Below are 16,203 nucleotides of genomic sequence, written 5' to 3' on the forward strand. Positions count from 1 at the left end.
CTTGTATACTGCTGTTTAGGTTAGTTATCATTGTTTTAGTTTACAATGGAGCCCATAGTTCCACTCATCATGCCTCAGATTCCTCCTTTGTCCCACCTCCCACACATACGGTGACCTCACCCATTATAACCAGCATGTCCAGAGATACAACCTCTCTTATCACTCAGTGCCTGGGCTTACCTCCGCTGTACCCGCACCCCACCATACCCGTCTGCACATTATGCCCTGAATCTATTCTACCACACCCAGAAATCTGCTCCTTTTATTCTTTGTCCCCAAAGCTCTGGGCGACCAGTTTTGATAGCCTTTTAGCCATACCCTCATCCTACTCCTCTTCTGTTCCTCGGGTGATGTAGAGGTAAATCCAGGCCCTGCGTGTCCCCAGCCACCCTCATTTGTTGACTTCTGTGATCGAAAAAGCCTTGGTTTCATGCATGTCAACATCAGAGGCCTCCTCCCTATGTTTGTTTTACTCACTGCTTTGGCACACTCCGCCAACCCTGATGTCCTTGCTGTGTCTAAATCCTGGCTTAGGAAAGCCACCAAAAATTCTGAGATTTCCATACCCATTTTCCGTCAAGATAGAACTGCCAAAGGGGGAGGAGTTGCAATCTACTGCAGAGATAGCCTGCAAAGTTCTATCATACTTTCCAGGCCTATACCCAAACAGTTTGAACTTCTAATTTTAAAAATTAATCTCTCCAGAAATAAGTCTCTCACTGTTGCCGCCTGCTCATCCCGTCAGTCGAGGATGCCTGGTCATTCTTTGAAAGTAATTTCCTCACCATCTTAGATAAGCATGCCCCGTTCAAAAAACGCAGAACTAAGAACAGATATAGCCCTTGGTTCACTCCAGACCTGCCTGCCCTTGACCAGCACAAAAACATCCTGTGGCGGACTGAAATAGTATCGAATAGTCCTCGCCATATGCAACTGTTCAGGGAAGTCAGGAACCAATACACGCAGTCAGTCAGGAAAGTAAAGGCTAGCTTTTTCAAGCAGAAATTTGCATCCTGAAGCTCTAACTCACCGATAAATCCATGATAATCGAAAATTTCAATAAGCATTTCTCAACGGCTGGCCATGCCTTCCTCCTGGCTACTCTAACCCTGGCCAACAGCTCCACCCCCCCCGCAGCTACTCGCCCAAGCCTTCCCAGCTTCTCCTTCACCCAAATCCAGATAGCAGATGTTCTGAAAAAGCAGCAAAACCTGGACCCATACACATCAGCTGGGCTAGACAATCTGGACCCTCTCTTTCTAAAACTATCCGCCGCCATTGTTGCAACCCCTATTACCTGTTCAACCTCTCTTTCGTATCGTCCGGGATCCCTAAAGATTGGAAAGCTGCCGCGGTTATCCCCCTCTTCAAAGGGGGTGACACCCTAGACCCAAACTGTTACAGACCTATATCCATCATGCCATGCCTATCTAAAGTCTTCGAAAGCCAAGTTAATAAACAGATCACTGACCACTTCGAATCCCACCGTACCTTCTCCGCTGTGCAATCTGATTTCCGAGCCGGTCATGGGTGCACCTCAGCCACACTCAAGGTACTAAACGATATCATAGCCACCATCGATAAAAGACAGTACTGCGCAGCCGTCTTCATCGACCTGGCCAAGGCTTTCGACTCTGTCAATCACCGTATTCTTATCGGCAGACTCAACAGTAGCCTTGATTTGTCTAATGACTGCCTCACCTGGTTCACCAACTACTTTGCAGACAGAGTTCAGTGTGTCAAATCGGAGGGCATGTTGTCCGGACCTCTGGCAGTCTCTATGGGGGTACCACAAGGTTCAATTCTCGGGCTGACTCTTTCCTCTGTATATATCAATGATGTCGCTCTTGCTGCGGGCGATACCCTGATCCACCTCTATGCAGACAACAACATTCGGTATACTTCTGGCCCTTCCTTGGACACTGTGCTAACTAACCTCCAAAAGAGCTCCAATGCCATACAACACTCCTTCTGTGGCATCCAACTGCTCTTAAACGCTAATAAAACCAAAGGCATGCTTTTCAACCGTTCGCTGCCCGCACCCGCCTGCCCGACTAGCATCACCACCCTGGACGGTTCCGACAAAGAAAATGTGGACAACTATAAATACCTAGGTGTCTGGTTAAACTGTAAACTCTCCTTCCAGACTCATATTAATCATCTCCAATCCAAAATCAAATCTAGAATCGTCTTTCTATTTCGCAATAAAGCCTCCTTCACTCATGCCGCCAAACTTACCCTAGTAAAACTGACTATCCTACCAATCCTCGAATTTGACGATGCCATCTACAAAATAGCTTCCAATACTCTACTCAGCAAACTGGATCCAGTCTATCACAGTGCCATCCATTTTGTTACCAAATCACCTTATACCACCCACCACTGCGACCTGTATGCTCTAGTCGGCTGGCCCTCGCTACATATTCATCGCCAGACCCACTGGCTCCAGGTCATCTATAAGTCTATGCTAGGTAAATCTCTGCCTTACCTCAGTTCACTGGTCACGATAACAACACCCACCCGTAGCACACGTTCCAGAAGGTAAATCTCACTGATCATCCCCAAAGCCAACACCTCATTTGGCCACCTTTCCTTCCAGTTCTCTGCTACCAGTGACTGGAACGAATTGCAAAAATCGCTGAAGTTGGAGACTTTTATTTCCCTCACCAACTTTAAACATTAGCTATCTGAGCAACTCACTGATCGCTGCAGCTGTACATAGTCCCATCTGTAATTAGCCTACCCAATCTACCTACCTTATCTCCATACTGTTTTTATTTGATTTACTTTTCTGCTCTTTTGCACACCAGTATCTCTACTTGCACATCATCATCTGCTCATTTATCACTCCAGGGTTAATCTTCTAAATTGTAATTATTCGCTACTATGGCCTATTTATTGCCTACCTCCTCAAGCCTTTTGCACACACTGTATATAGACTTTCTTTTTTTCTACTGTGTCATTGACTTGTTTATTGTGTTATTGGCTTGTTTATTGTTTACTAGATGTGTAACTCTGTGTTGTCTGTGTCACACTGCTTTGCTTTATGTTGGCCAGGTCACAGTTGTGAATGAGAACTTGTTCTCAACTAGCCTACCTGGTTAAATAAAGGTGAAATACATTTTTTTATAAAAAATGTCCATTTGGTGATGTTTTTCAATGTTGAATCTTATTGCAAATGTACTGTCCATTTGCAATATGTTTCAATGGGCATTTATCATCACAAATTTGACATGCTCAAAATACTGCAGAAGTGCAAAATTGACTGGCACGATGAACTCGGGATGGCCGGGCAGTTATAGTGGTTCCTCTCCATCGCTCGATGGTGACGATTTTTTGAAAAACATCCAAAATGACCACGGGCACGGGCGGGGGTTGCTCCCTACCCAACCATGGACCCCTTGCACCCCACCAAAAGGCTTTTTTTTTACTATAAAAAAATGTGCTCCTGGTAACCCGTTCCAATTACCAGGCGCCAGGCTGTCCATTTGCAAAATGTTTCAATGGGCATTTACCATCACGAATTTGTCATGCTCAAAAAAACTGCAGGAATGCGAAATTGACTGGCCCGATGAACTCGGGATGGCCGGGGAGTGATTCTGGTTCCTCTCCATCGCTCGTTGGTGTTGATTTCAGAATGTCATTTTGGTGATGGTTCATCACTGTTTAACCTTTTGCGTGTAGGGGGCAGTATTTTTGTTTTTCTCAAACATTTTTACCCATTTGAAACGGCCTATTTCTCAGCCCCAGAAACGAGAATATGTATATAATTGTCCGATTAGGATAGAAAACACCTTAAAGTTTCCAAAACTGTAAAAATATTGTCTGTGAGTTTAACAGAACTGATATTGCAGGCAAAAACCTGAGGAAAATCCAATCAGGAAGTGCCTCTTATTTTGAAACCCTTCTGTTCCTATGCATGCCTATCCTCCATTTAAAGGGATATCAACCAGATTCCTTTTTCTATGGCTTCCCTAAGGTGTCAACAGTCTTTAGACAGTTTCAGGCTTTTATTTTGAAAAATGAGTGTGAAAGATCACATTGCGTAAGTGGATAGGTGGAAGCTCTCAGAGTGAGTTTTGCGCTACAGAGTAAAGCGGCCATTGTTTCTCCCGGTGTTATTGAAAAACCTACACACCCAGTTGATATATTATCGAAAATATATTTTCAAAACAACCTGAGGATTGATTATAAAAAACGTTTGACATGTTTCTGTGGACATTATGGATACTATTTGGAATTTCCTGTGGATTTCTGAACATAACGCGACAAACAAACTGAGGTATTTTGGGTATAAAAACAATCTTTATGGAACAAAAGGAACATTTGTTGTGTAACTGGGAGTCTCGTGAGTGAAAACATCCGAAGATCATCAAAGGTAAACGGTTCATTTGATTGCTTTTCTGATTTTCGTGACCAAGCTTCCTGATGCTAAGTGTACATAATGTTATGTTTGCTATCGATAAACTTACACAAACGCTTGGATTGCTTTCGCTGTAAAGTATAATTTCAAAATCTGAGATATTGTGTTTTGCAATATTGCACCTGTGATTTCAAGAATATTTTTTAGTAATATTATTTGACTACGGCGCTATGCTATTCAGCGATTGCTGACGAAAATTATCCCGGGATGGGTAGCGCCAAGAATTTTTAAACATATTGCAAATGGACAAAAGTCAGCCAGCAAGTCACCATCCATCAGTCAATTAGATATCATTCTGACACCAAACTGACACCACACCCACTTTTTCCAACTTGTTTAGAAGCCAACTATCACATATTTCAGAGCAGGCCCAAAATTCACAGCGCCTTCTGTTTAAACCATAATAAAAACATAAAACACTTAAGTTACATTCTAGCTGCGGGTTCAGTTCTGACATAATGTGATATCAAATAAGAGTATCAGTAGGCCTAGCTGAGGCGACCTCGAATCCCAAGTTTCGGCTCGATAGGTCATTTGGAACCCGAGCAGCGACCTTAATTGGTGCTGAAAATCCATATTTTCCGGGCGTTACTATGGGGTCCTTGAATGAGCTATCGGACAGAAACGTTTGGGGTCCGTCTCTGTGGGCCGAGGCGGTTTCAATGCACCTAGTCTTGCGCCTCTGGGACATTTCTAAATGTCGTCATTTTCGTGATGGTCAAAATGAATTGAAGCTATTGCAAATGTACGAGGCTGTTTCTCGGTCTGAGAACCTTCTAGAGCCACATACCTCACCGTGCACTATTGACTTGAACTCTAGAACAGGTTTCTAAAGTTTCAGAGCTCTAGGTCTGACGGTTCTTTGATAGTTCAAACTATTGCAGGCTCTGTGTGGCTGTAAGCCCCACACTGTGTCACTCCATCCTGGCTGTGTGTGTGAGATTTTCTTGGAAATCTGATGGGAGAAATGACTGATTTACAGTTCATGAGGGTTGCCTAATCACACACATGAAGTTTTGGAAAGATCTGACCTTTTTAACTCTTCGAAACAGCCCCTATGACCCCAATTTAAGGCGCTTCCAGTTGACACAGGAAGCTGAAAGTGAATAAATATCCTCCTTGGCATAGGCTCTTATAGAATATTGAGTTTTAAGTCTTTACATTAAGAACTGACTGATTTACAGAGGTTGAATGAGTGTGTGTGATTTTAAAAAATCACAAATTTCGCAGAGCTCCGAAACCCACCTTAACAGATTCGTCTGAACACGCTGCAACTGGATCTGTAACTTTTTGGGGGAAAAAACACATTTCTTTGAGCATCACCAATTGTACAATGTACGATTCCTCTTAAATTATGATAGATAAATGGCTGTGACTTTTTTTCCTGACACTGTAGGTTCAAGTACTTTGATGTGAAGTGGTCAAATTAGTGCTCTATTTTCGTTTTTGACCTTTAATCCCAGAAAAATGGCCTTAACTCAAAAAGCGTTGAGACCTTGACGCCATCTTTTTCGGGGCTGACAGCCCATTAGTCCAAACCTATGCTCACTAAGTTTCTTCTTCGAAGTCTTATCTGTTTAGGAGAAATGGCCATTTCGTGATTGGTGATGTTTTGTACATTTGCAATATGATTCCATTCGCCATCTGGTGGAATTTACCGGGACAGCAGAAAAATGACAAAAATTTGAACATTTTATAAAACGGAAACCGAATGTCAGAGAGACTTTGTTCGATGACTTCCCGGAAGATCTGGCCCCGGTGCACGGCCAGTCGCCATTGGCTTATTTTACAAACATTCGCGGACATCTAGTAATGGACCGTACATTTGCAATATGGAGTTTCTCATTGATCATTCAGCAAATGCCAAAATGTGACCTTCATGTATAGAAGGGATTACACATATAGTAAAATATGTAACCATACTAAAAGAAGCTGTACACAGACAACACAGTTCAGAGAAAGCAGTGGAACTACTCCAGGAATTCAATCCACTGGACAAGTAATCCCACCAACATCTTGGATAGTGCATCATTCTGCTTCTCAATCCTTTATCTCATTGGATCAATTAACGTTCACTGGATAAAACAGAACTCAACTGGACAAGACTGAACGTAATTCCCTTGGACAAACTCCAGGACCAGCATCACCATTACCTTCTAACTGGTCAGTGTCTCTATTTCACAATAAAAATGAGGCTGGTCTTTGTTCAATTGGGACTATTCGCGGTTTGTTTGGATCTTTGGATCCTGGGGTTGGTTGAATAAAAAAGCATCCTCTAGGATCAGTCCATCCGGTACTGGAAGTGCATTCCTCAAACTCAACTACTCTATTGTTCCCTCAAACTCTGTCTCGAGATTAGGAATGGATCTAAAATTATATCAAATTGTATTTGTCACATGATGCGAATACAACAGGTGTCGACCAGAACGGCTTACTTACAAGTCCTTAATTAACCAACAATGCAGTTTTAAGATTTTTTTTTTTAAATAACAAATAATTAAGGAGCAACAATAAAATAACAGTAGCGAGGCTATAAACAGGGGGTACCAGTACAGAGGGAATGTGTGGGGGCACCGGTTAGTTGAGGTAATATGTACATGTAGGTAGAGGTAAATTGACAATGCATGGATACTAAACAGAGAGTGGCAGCAGTGTAAAAATGGGGTGGTGGGGACAATGCAAATAGCCCGGGTAGCCATTTGATTAACTGTTCAGGGGGTAGAAGCTGTTAAGAAGCCTTTTGGACCTAGACTTGGCGCTCTGGGACCGCTTGCCGTGTGGGAGCAAGGAGAACAGTCTATGGCTAGGGTGGCTGGAGTCCTTGGAAATGTTTAGGGTCTTCCTCTGACACCGCCTGGTATAGATGTCCTGGATGGCTGGAAGCTTGGCCTCTATGATGTACTGAACAGTACGCACTACCCTCTGTAGTGTAATGCGGTCGGAGGCCGAGCATGTACCATACCAGGCAGTGATGTAACCAGTCAGGATGCTCTCGATGGTGCAGCTGTAGAACTTTTAGAAGATCTGAGGACCCATGCCAAATCTTTTCAGTCCCCTGAGGGGGAATAGGCATTGTCATTCCCTCTTCACGACTGTCTTGGTGTATTTGGACCATGATAGGTAGTTGATGATGTGGACACCAAGGAACTTGAAGCTCTCAACCTGCTCCACTACAGCCTCGTCGATGAGAATAGGGGCATGCTCGGTTCTCCTTTTCCTGTAGTCCACAATCATCTCCTTTGTCTTGATCACATTGAGGGAAAGGTTGTTGTCCTGGCACCACACTGCCAGGTCTCTGACCTCATCCCTACAGACTGTCTCATCATTGTCAGTGATCAGGCTTACCACTGCTGTGTCGTCGGTAAATTTAATGATGGTGTTGAGTGTCGTGCTTGGCCTTGCAGTCATGGGTGAATAGGGAGTACAGGAGGGGTCTGAGCACGCACCCCTTAGGGGCCCCTGAGTTGAGGATCAACGAGGCAGATGTGTTGTTACCTACCCTTACCACCTGGGGGCTGCCCGTCAGGAAGCCTTGGATCCAGTTGCAAAGTCGGAAGTTTACATACACCTTGGCCAAACACATTTAAAATCAGTTTTCACAATTCCTGACATTTAATCCTAATAAAAACTCACTGTCTTAGGTCCGTTAGGATCACCACTTTATTTTAAGAATGTGAAATGTCAGAATAATAGTAGAGAAAATTATTTATTTCAGCTTTTATTTCTTTCATCACATTCCCAGTTGGTCAGAAGTTTACATACACACAATTAGTATTTGGCAGCATTGCCTTTAAATTGTTTAACTTGGGTCAAACGTTTTGGGTAGCCTTCCACAAGCTTCCCACAATAAGTTGGGTGAATTTTGGCCCATTCCGCCTGACAGAGCGGGTGTAACGGAGTCAGGTTTGAAGGCCTCCTTGCTCGCATATGCTTTTTCAGTTCTGCCCACAAATGTTCTATAGGATTGAATTCAGAGCTTAGTGATGGCCACTCCAATACCTTGACTTTGTTGTCCTTAAGCCATTTTGCCACAACTTTGGAAGTATGCTTGGGGTCATTGTCCATTTGGAAGACCCATTCGCGACCAAGCCTTAATTTGTCTTGTCTGATGTCTTGAGATGTTGCTTCAATATATCCACAGAATTTTTCATCCTCATGATGCCATAATGTTTTTGGAGAAATGCACCAGGCCGTCCTGCAGCAAAGCACCCCCACAACATGAGGCTGCCACCCCCATGCTTCACGGTTGGGATGGTGTTCTCCGGCTTGCAAGTCTCCCCGATTTTCCTCCAAACATAATGATTGTCATTATGGCCAAACAGTTCTATTTTTGTTTCATCAGACCAGAGGACATTTCTCCAAAAATTCTGATCTTTGTCCCCATGTGCAGTTGCTAAGTGTAATCTGTTTTTTTATGCCAATTTTGGAGCAGTGGCTTCTTCCTTGCTGAGCCGCCTTTCAGGTTATGTCTTTGTAGGACTCGTTTTACTGTGGATATAGATACTTTTGTACCTGTTTCCTCCAGCATCTTGACAAGGTCCTTTGCTGTTGTTCTGGGATTGATTTGCACTTTTCGCACCAAAGTACGATTATCTCTAGGAGACAGAGCGCATCTTCTTCCTGAGCGGTATGACGGCTGCGTGGTCCCAGGGTGTTTATTCTTGCGTACTATTGTTTGTACAGATGAATGTAGTTCCTTCAGGCGTTTGGAAATTGCTCCAAAGGATGAACCAGACTTGTTGAGGTCTACAATTTTTTTCTGAGGTCTTGGCTGATTTATTTAGATTTTCCCATGATGTCAAGCAAAGAGGCACTGAGTTTGAAGGCATGCCTTGAAATACATTCACAGGTACACCTCCAATTGACTCAAATGATGTCAATTAGCCTATCAGAAGCTTCTAAAGCCATGACATCATTTTCTGGAATTTTACAAGCTGTTTAAAGGCACAGTCAACTTAGTGTATGTAAACTTCTGACCCATTGGAATTGTGATACAGTGAATTATAATGAAATAAAATAATCTGTCTGCAAACAATTGTTGGAAAAATGACTTGTGTCATGTACAAAGTAAATGTCCTAACTGACTTGCCAAAACTATAGTTTGTTAACAAGGAATTTGCAGAGTGGTTGAAAAACAAGTTTTAATGACTCCAACATAAGTGTATGTAAACCTCCGACTTCAACTGTAGGTGTTTAGTCCCAGGGTCCTCCCGAGTGGTGCTGCGGTCTAAGGCACTGCATCTCAGTGCAAGAACGTCACAGTGCTAGAGGTGTCACTATAGACCCTGGTTCAATTCCATGCTATATCACAACCGCCCGTAATTGGGAGTCCCATAGGGTGGCGCACAATTGGCCCAGCATCGTTAGGGTTTGACCGGGGTAGGCCTTCATTGCAAATAAGAAATTGTTCTTAACTGACTTGCCTCGTTAAATAAAAAAGTAGTGATGAGTTTTGAAGGCACTATGGTGTTGAACTGAGCTGTAGTCAATGAATAGCATTCTCATGTAATTGTTATTTTTGTTCAGGTGGGAAAGGGCAGTGTGGAGTGCAATAGAGATTGCATCATCTGTGGATCTGTTAGGGCGGTATTCAAATTGCAGTCGGTCAAGGGTCTCTGGGATAATGGTATTGATGTGAGCCATGACCAGCCTTTCAAAGCACTTCATGGCTACAGATGTCATTGCGCCGGGTCGGTAGTCATTTAGGCAGGTTACCTTAGGGTTCTTGGAAACAGCGACTATGGTGGTCTGCTTGAAACATGTTGGTATTACAGACTCAGTCAGGGACAGGTTGAAAATGTCAGTGAAGACGCTTGCCAGTTGGTCATCACATGCTCTGAGTTACACGTCCTGGTAATCCGTCTGGCCCTGCGGCCTTGTGAATGTTGACCTGTTTAAAGGTCTTACATTGGCTACGGAGAGCGTGATCACAGTCATCAGGAACAGCAATTAGGATCTGTGCCGCTCTTTCTCAATTGTACGCCGTATAGCAACTTGACCTAAAGGGCTGTCCTTGACACCTTCAAGTGGCTGTCCAGTGTGAGGAAACACTCTCTGTCCTGCTATATGTGTTACAATTCATCACTTCTATCTAACACCTTCAATGACCAGACTAATCTGGAGGAACTGTCCATTATGAACTATAGGCTTTCAGTCATGGCACGCGGCGCATTGGGAGGGATCCCTCTTTTAAAGAAACACAAATTTGACAGCTGTACACAGGATTTGCTTTGTAGGATAGTAAATATGTCACAGTCATTGATGACCCTGGACTTTGAATCAGGGGGTATAGTCATTTTGAAACACCAAAACTGCTCTGACACAAATGGAACTGTTCTTGTCTCCAAGGTGTTTCTTTACTTCCCTAATGCATGCTGTTTGGATAATGATGGATTTAAATGCTTTGATAACATATCACTTCTCTATTTGGCTGGTATTGATGAGCCACAGACACAGCTGCTGCAATATGGTATCAGCAGATTGGATAATTTCTTTCGACAAGAAAAGCATTTATTTTGTGTCTGTGAAATTATATTTGAACTACTGATCACACAACTTGATGTAAGTCACCATAACACATGAAAACTACTCAACGTCGTTATCAAATCAAATCAAATTTGTAATTGTCACATACACATGGTTAGCAGATGTTAATGCGAGTGTAGCGAAATGCTTGTGCTTCTAGTTCCGACAATGCAGTAATAACCAACAAGTAATCTAACTAACAATTCCAAAACTACTGTCTTATAAACAGTGTAAGGGGATAAAGAATATGTACATAAGGATATATGAATGAGTGATGGTACAGAGCAGCATAGGCAGGATACAGTAGATGGTATCGAGTACAGTATATACATGAGGTGAGTATGTAAACAAAGTGGCATAGTTAGTGGCTAGTGATACATGTATTACATAAGGATGCAGTAGATGGTATCGAGTACAGTATATACATATGAGATGAGTAATGTAGGGTATGTAAACATTATTAAGTAGCATTGTTTAAAGTGGCTAGTGATATATTTTACATCAATTTCCATCAATTCACATTATTAAAGTGGCTGGAGTTGAGTCAGTGTGTTGGCAGCAGCCACTCAATGTTAGTGGTGGCTGTTTAACAGTCTGATGGCCTTGAGATAGAAGCTGTTTTTCAGTCTCTTGGTCCCTGCTTTGATGCACCTGTACTGACCTCGCCTTCTGGATGATAGCGGGGTGAACAGGCAGTGGCTCGGGTGGTTGTTGTCTTTGAAGATCTTTATGGCCTTCCTGTGACATTGGGTGGTGTAGGTGTCCTGGAGGGCAGGTAGTTTGCCCCCGGTGATGCGTTGTGCAGACCTTACTACCCTCTGGAGAGCCTTACGGTTGTGGGCGGAGCAGTTGCCGTACCAGGCGGTGATACAGCCCGCCAGGATGCTCTCGATTGTGCATCTGTAGAAGTTTGTGAGTGCTTTTGGTGACAAACCAAATTTCTTCAGCCTCCTGAGGTTGAAGAGGCGCTGCTGCGCCTTCTTCATGATGCTGTCTGTGTGAGTGGACCAATTCAGTTTGTCTGTGATGTGTATGCCGAGGAACTTAAAACTTGCTACCCTCTCTACTACTGTTCCATCGATGTGGATAGGGGGGTGTTCCCTCTGCTGTTTCCTGAAGTCCACAATCATCTCCTTAGTTTTGTTGACGTTGAGTGTGAGGTTATTTTCCTGACACCACACTCCGAGGGCCCTCACCTCCTCACTGTTGTGTCATCCGCAAACTTGATGATTGAGTTGGAGGCGTGCGTGGCCACGCAGTCGTGGGTGAACAGGGAGTACAGGAGAGGGCTCAGAACACACCCTTGTGGGTCCCCAGTGTTGAGGATCAGCGGGGTGGAGATGTTGTTGCCTACCCTCACCACCTGGGGGCGGCCCGTCAGGAAGTCCAGTACCCAGTTGCACAGGGCGGGGTCGAGACCCAGGTTCTCGAGCTTGATGACGAGCTTGGAGGGTACTATGGTGTTGAATGCCGAGCTGTAGTCGATGAACAGCATTCTCACATAGGTATTAGGGCAGTGTGCAGTGTGGTTGAGATTGCATCGTCTGTGGACCTATTTGGGCGGTAAGCAAATTGGAGTGGGTCTAGGGTGTCGGGTAGGGTCGAGGTGATATGGTCCTTGACTAGTCTCTCAAAGCACTTCATGATGACGGGAGTGAGTGCTACGGGGCGGTAGTCGTTTAGCTCAGTTACCTTAGCTTTCTTGGGAACAGGAACAATGGTGGCCCTCTTGAAGCATGTGGGAACAGCAGACTGGTATAGGGATTGATTGAATATGTCCGTAAACACACCGGCCAGCTGGTCTGCGCATGCTCTGAGGGCGCGGCTGGGGATGCCGTCTGGGCCTGCAGCCTTGCGAGGGTTAACACGTTTAAATGTCTTACTCACCTCGGCTGCAGTGAAGGAGAGTCCGCATGTTTTCGTTGCAGGCCGTGTCAGTGGCACTGTATTGTCCTCAAAGCGGGCAAAAAAGTTATTTAGTCTGCCTGGGAGCAGGACATCCTGGTCCGTGACTGGGCTGGATTTCTTCTTGTAGTCCGTGATTGACTGTAGACCCTGCCACATGCCTCTTGTGTCTGAGCCGTTGAATTGAGATTCTACTTCGTCTCTGTACTGACGCTTAGCTTGTTTGATAGCCTTGCGGAGGGAATAGCTGCACTGTTTGTATTCGTCATGTTACCAGTTACCTTGCCCTGATTAAAAGCAGTGGTTCGCGCTTTCAGTTTCACGCGAATGCTGCCATCAATCCACGTTTCTGGTTAGGGAATGTTTTAATCATTGCTATGGGATCTTCAACGCACGTTCTAATGAACTCGCACACCGAATCAGCATATTCGTCAATATTGTTATCTGACGCAATACGAAACATGTCCCAGTCCACGTGATGGAAGCAGTCTTGGAGTGTGGAGTCAGCTTGGTCGGACCAGCGTTGGACAGACCTCAGCGTGGGAGCCTCTTGTTTTAGTTTCTGTCTGTAGGCAGGGATCAACAAAATGGAGTCGTGGTCAGCTTTTCCGAAAGGAGGGCGGGGCAGGGCCTTATATGCGTCGCGGAAGTTAGAGTAACAATGATCCAAGGTTTTTCCACCCCTGGTTGCGCAATCAATATGCTGATAAAATTTAGTGAGTCTTGTTTTCAGATTAGCCTTGTTAAAATCTCCAGCAACAATGAATGCAGCCTCCGGATAAATGGATTCCAGTTTGCAAAGAGTCAAAAAAAGTACGTTCAGAGCCATCGATGTGTCTGCTTGGGGGGGGATATATACGGCTGTGATTATAATCGAAGAGAATTCTCTTGGTAGATAATGCGGTCTACATTTGATTGTGAGGAATTCTAAATCAGGTGAACAGAAGGATTTGAGTTCCTGTATGTTTCTTTCATCACACCATGTCTCGTTAGCCATAAGGCAAACGCCCCCGCCCCTCTTCTTACCAGAAATATGTTTGTTTCTGTCCTCGCGATGTGTGGAGAAACCCGCTGGCTGCACCGCCCCCGATAGCGTCTCTCCAGTGAGCCACGTTTCCGTGAAGCAAAGAATGTTACAGTCTCTGATGTCCCTCTGGAATGCTACCCTTGCTCGGATTTCATCAACCTTGTTGTCAAGAGACTGGACATTGGCGAGAAGGATGCTAGGGAGTGGTGCACGATGTGCCCGTCTCCGGAGTCTGACCAGAAGACCGCCTCGTTTCCCTCTTTTTCTGAGTCGTTTTTTTGGGTAGCTGCATGGGATCCATTCCGTTGTCCTGGGTGAAAGGCAGAACACAGGATCCCCGTCGCGAAAAACATATTCTTGGTCATACTGATGTTGAGTTGACGCTGATCTTATATTCAGTAGTTATTCTCGACTGTATGTAATGAAACCTAAGATGACCTGGGGTACTAATGTAAGAAATAACACGTAAAAAACAAAACACTGCATAGTTTCCTAGGAACGCGAAGCGAGGCGGCCATCTCTGTCGGCGCCGGAAGTACTGTTATTGAGAAACTGTCAGGGAGTCACTGGCAAGTTTGTCCTGGTGTTAATTCCAGCATTAATCCTAGCTTGATTCAGTTGTAGGATCTCACAGGCATCAGTTTCTGTTCATTCCGATGTTTACCCGGAGTTCCATTTGCTTTCTGACTTTCAAAAGAGTCATGTCATGTGGCTGAAGAGACTTCCTATGACTATTCTATTGCTTGATCTGGAACCTGGAACAGATGGAATTAGACATGAATGATATCTCCACTATTGTAAACTTCCCATTTAAAGGGATAATTCGGGATTCTGATCCCTTAGGCTTCATGCCCCAATCGTGATCTTTCAGGACTGCTGGAAGCCATTCCTCCAGTCGGTCATCAGCCTCACAGTCATAACGGCGCGTTTCCTGTGTGGGTCTGACTTTGCCACCAAGAAATTCTCCTCGCCAGAGTATTTTGACTTCCAGTCATGGTTCTCAGCAGAGTTGTGGATATGACTGACCTGAACAGTGCAGCTGAGGCATGTATATATTGATTGATCGGTTTGTTAAAACATGAACAACAGAACAATGACTTACCTAATACTTTCCTAGTAAATACCAGCTATCAATGGGTACTTACTTTCTGGTCCTTCGACAATTGGTAACTCTCTGTTAACTCTCCATTATTCCTGGACTTTTATTGTATAATTACCATTTTACCAGGGCCCTGACCAGCCTGAGGTACACTATACAGTGCATTCCAGACACCTGGACTTTTCCACATTTTGTTAGATTTGTTATTTATTTAATCCATTTTAGAATAAGAGTATCAGTCTACACACAATAACCCATAATGACAAAGTGAAAACAGGTTTAATTTATTTGAGCTAATTAAAAAAAATACAAAACATATATACCTTTATTACATAAGTATTCAGACCCTTTGCTATGAGACTTGAAATTGACCTCAGGTGTCACGTTCGCTGGAATAATTATTGGACCAAGCTGCAGCGCGATATGGTTTCCACATATTATTTATTAGAAACATACAAAGAAAGAACGAAACAAACAATGAACCGTAACTAAGAGGTGTAACATACACTAACTCAAAACAATATCCCATAAAACACAGGTGGAAAAAATGCTACTAAAATATGATCCCCAATCAGAGACAATGATAGCCAGCTGCCTCTAATTGGGAATCATACCAAACACCAACATAGAAAAACTAAACTAGAACCCCACATAGAAAATAATAATTAGAAAACCCCCCAGTCACGCCCTGACCTACTCTACCATAGAAAATAAGGGCTCTCTATGGTCAGGACGTGACAGTACCCCCCCCCCCCCCAATGGTGCGAACTCCGGCCGCAAAACCAACCTGAAACCAAAAGGGAGGGTTGGTGGGGGGGGGGGGGGGTGTCTAGTGTCGGCTCTGGTGTGGGGCGAAGTACCCGCTCATCCCGCCAGCATCGGGGGCGGCTCTGGTGTGGGACGAAGAACCTGCTCAGCTCGCGAATCCACCATATTTGGTGGCGGCTCTGGTGCGGGCTGAAGAACCTGCTTATCCAGCCATGGACCCAGGCTGAACACTGTGCTTGGACCTAGATGCAGAGGAAGGCGCCGGTCTTGGAGCTGGACTGGACGCCGTGTTTGAACTGGGCATCGGCGCAGAGGAAGGCTCCTGCCTTGGAGCTGGACTGGACGCCGTGTTTGAACTGGGCATCGGCGCAGAGGAAGGCTCCTGCCTTGGAGCTGGACTGGACGCCGTGTTTGAACTGGACATCGGCGCAGAGGAAGGCTCCTGCCTTGGAGATG

The 16,203-nt window shown here is 44.5% G+C and overlaps 1 protein-coding gene and 1 pseudogene across 1 annotated transcript in view; one reads left to right on the top strand and one right to left on the bottom strand.

Annotated features, from left to right (window-relative positions):
- The window catches only part of LOC149977808 (protocadherin Fat 4-like), a 42,316-nt gene that overhangs the window by 3,938 nt on the left and 22,175 nt on the right, over nucleotides 1-16,203 (bottom strand). The gene's annotated exons all lie outside the window — the stretch shown is intronic.
- On the top strand, nucleotides 10,047-14,901 carry LOC149977809 (uncharacterized; annotated as a pseudogene).

This window comes from Oncorhynchus mykiss, chromosome 15 (genome assembly GCF_057628025.1).
Source record: "Oncorhynchus mykiss isolate SJ-2025 chromosome 15, ASM5762802v1, whole genome shotgun sequence".
Classification (NCBI taxonomy): Eukaryota; Metazoa; Chordata; class Actinopteri; order Salmoniformes; family Salmonidae; genus Oncorhynchus; species Oncorhynchus mykiss.